The sequence below is a fragment of the Dipteris shenzhenensis genome, chromosome 4 (assembly GCF_047967505.1).
Source record: "Dipteris shenzhenensis isolate YYH24624 ecotype China chromosome 4, Dip_SZ_1.0, whole genome shotgun sequence".
Lineage (NCBI taxonomy): Eukaryota > Viridiplantae > Streptophyta > Polypodiopsida > Gleicheniales > Dipteridaceae > Dipteris > Dipteris shenzhenensis.
Window position 1 is genome coordinate 17,502,890 of NC_141599.1, and position 3,490 is coordinate 17,506,379.

At 47.3% G+C, this 3,490-nt stretch overlaps 1 pseudogene across 1 annotated transcript; it reads right to left on the reverse strand.

The window, feature by feature from the left end:
• Nucleotides 1–294: 294 nt before the first annotated feature.
• LOC147902533 (cytochrome P450 71AU50 pseudogene) lies at nucleotides 295–3,061 on the reverse strand (annotated as a pseudogene). The gene is made up of 2 exons (XR_015540905.1): nucleotides 2,177–3,061; nucleotides 295–927 (listed from the first exon to the last, which is right to left on the reverse strand). The product of XR_015540905.1 is annotated as a cytochrome P450 71AU50 pseudogene (transcript).
• Nucleotides 3,062–3,490: the final 429 nt, after the last annotated feature.

Genomic DNA, 3,490 nt, shown 5'->3' on the forward strand with positions numbered 1-3,490 from the left:
ATCTCAAAGGTGCATTTATAGTGGACATAAGCAAAGAGTTGTCCATTACCACTTTAAGGTAAGGGCATAGGCAAGATTTAGTAATTACTTCCTTATTTCATATCTATCTTTATGATAAGGACATACGCAAAGAAGCGATTTAGTTACTTTCTATTGTACATTTGTAGATAGGGAAACTTCAACTTTCCACCACGTTGTAACCAAAATAAGCAAAAAATTACGAGCTTAAAAACTACAAACGATCCAATTCTGTAGTTTTACCACAAAGTACAGATAACTTAATTTCCCTATGATCTAACAGTGCATGGGCGACGTATCATGAGGCACGGGGATAGCGTGCAGTGCATTGGCTTTGAAGGCGACGACACCCATCTCCTCTCGGGAGAAATCAGGGCTCTTAGCTTCTTCTTGCCCGCCCGGTAGCTGCCAATCGAAGCAATGAATCAAATTGGAGAGCGCCAGCTCCAGCACCGCCCTCCCAAAAGGCATCCCTGGGCAGCTTCTTCTCCCTGCCCCAAACGGTATCACCTCGGTGTGCTTCCCAGTTACGTTTATCTCCCTCCCCAGGAACCTCTCAGGCCAGAATTTCTCCGGTTTCTGCCACACCTTTGGGTCCCTTGCTATCGCCCATGCATTAACTAACACCCTCGTTCCCTTTGGAATACTGTACCCTGCGACCTCGCAGTCCTGAATCGCAGCATGCGGTATGAGTAGCGGCAGCGGTGGATGCAGCCGTAGCGCCTCATTCAGCACCGCGTCAAGGTATCCCAAGTTAGGGATGTGTGATTCCTCCACCATCCTACCAGGCCCCACCACTGCGTTGAGCTCGTCTCGTAGCTTTTGCATCGCTCTTGGGCTCAGCAACAGTTCCGAGAGCGTCCACTCCAAAGAAGCTGTCGTCGTGTCTAAACCAGCACCAAGCATTTCCTGCACAACGGTCAAGGAAAAGCTACAGTTAAACAAAGTACAGCTTAGGCAATGCCTAAAAATAGCTGTCCCTACACTTAAGGATGCCTTATTACAAAGGGAAAAAAGTGATCTCCCCGGCCCCAACGACATTTAGCGCTGCTGCCATTCTGATTATGTCAGAGACCCAATCTTGCTGAGCTTGCAGGGCCTACGTGAGGCCTGTACATTTAGAATCACCCACATCGCAATGCGCGAACACAAAAGTGTGTGGGATTCACTGAGTTCTCAGCTGTCGAGACTCGAGAGACCAATTTCTAGCTTGAGGGCGTTTCCAAACTACGCACTGCTACATTAGCCATCCATGTAGGGCACGCCACTTGCCCCGAGGGCCGAGTTGGGGTTGTCAGTGTACCTCCCTATAACGCGCATCCGCTTCCGCAATGGCACGACGAGGTCTCCTTTAAAAATGGCGCACGTGGAGGTGGCGAGGAAAGTGAAAAAACGATTTTCAGAAGGAACACCCAGTAAGGTAGAGCGCAAACCTTGCAGCGATTACTTCTCTCCTTGACCTGCTAAAAATCGCAGATCAAAGCTTTCTTTGGGCACGTCTTGATGTTTTGTGGATGACTGTTGTAATCATCGGATTAGGCATCTAGATGCCATCTCAAAGGTCCGTCTGAGAGAATTTTCCAAGCTAGCAGTAAAAGATGTAGCAAGAAAATCTAGCACTAAGAAGATGTAGCAGACGATCCTTTCTGCAGGGCGTAGCGAGGAAAGAGAAAAGTTGAAGAGAGGCAACGTTAAGCGAGAATATAGGGACAAGAGAACTACGCTGACGTTCGCTACTTCTATATATTGCTGCAATCCGAAACTGTAGGAAACTAACACAGGCGGGAAAACCAAAGACGCACAGCCCTTCCCACCACCAGCTCGCCAGATTCGCTATGCAGATACAATCTTCAGGAGCACAAGCGTAGATTGAGGTAAAGCGCAGTCCCTGAGCTGAAGTGTAGTTGCAGTCGTGGACAGTGGAAAGCATGCTAGCCAAGTGGAAAGGATACTACTGAAGACCATCGTATGACCCTGTTCGGCGGAATTTTTCATAATTACTGTGAGACGATTGCGAGTCATTCAGAGGAACTATAGAAAACACGTCCTGATAACTAGAAAGGCGAATGATAGGCTGGTGAGCAGGAAGAACTGTAGAAAAAGAAACAACAGAACGCCTTTCATCGTGAAACACCAGTACACCAATCAACGCTCTTACCAACAGAATGCCTTTCATCTTGTCTTTGTCGATTTCGCTGGAAAGAAGAACGGCAAGGAAGTCGTCTTTGCAATTCCTCCTTTCGTCCGCTTCACGCTCGGCTAGAATATTCTCCAGGACTGTATCTGCGCTGTTATGCAGCGATCGCAGTCGCTTCCTTAGCTTCAAATCCATCCAACCGAGGAAAGGAATATATTCACCGATCAGTGGAATATGAAACACCTCGCTGCCTTCATGGAGAATATCGCTAAGCGTGCTACCATCTTTGCAATCAAACGCTTCGTTTAGTTCTTTAGTGAAGAGAACACGACCCATGATATTCTCAGAGAGCATTGCAAAGCTACGCCTCATATTCACAGCAACCTTCCCGTTTAGACTCCTCTTAGTGATGTCGTGAAGCATGGACTTAATCTCTTCCGTTCTGATATCATGAAGCTCGCGAATCTTCTTTGCGGTGAAAAGTTGGAGAGTGCACAGTTTCCGCATTTCTCTCCAACTGCTCCCATAGGGCCCTAGGACGACACTGTTCTCCGCACCATAGTGGGAGAACTGTAATAACTGAAAAGGTGGTCGGGAGGCAAAAGACTGACCCTGGGTGACAAGGATTTCTTTGGCCAACTCCGGGCTAGAGACGACGACGTGAGGCAAGCAACCGAATCGAAGGTAGAGCAAGGGGCCATAGCGGCGGGAGAGGCGAGCTAAGGTGTGGTGAGGGAGGCGGCCTGAGAGAGCGAGCTCAAGCATATTTCCAATGATGGGCAAAGCGAGAGGACCTGGAGGGAGCCTAGCTCCAGATGATTTGGAGAAGCTGGCAACGAACAGGACGACTGAGAGGAGGAGGAGGAGGAGGAGCGAGGCAACATTCCAGGAACCCAATAGCTCCATTGCGAGAATTGACGAGCAGAGCTCACAAACAATTGTGAACACAAATGGTTGTGAGCTGAGAGTTCGCAATATAAGATCTGAAGAAATACATTTAATCCATCGTCAACCTTAATATTTAAGACCGGTCAGCGAGAGTTAGGTAGAAGGTTTGCTCTTGTAGTCTTTAAAATTATATATTGATTGACGGCAACTTTAATAGCTTCACATGGGGTCAACAGCTTTGCTTTGTTCTCTCCCCTAACCTCCTAGTCGTCCATGTTCTCTTGTCAAATATGAAAGAAACCCCGACCCAAAATGCTATTATGTATATATATATACATGAATTCCCAAAGATGAAAGAGGACTTGGGGGAATTTTTGGACAAGAGAAGTGCACAATAGTTTCACAATCCAAGCAAGCAAGGAATGAGGGAATTTTCACAAGAGAAGT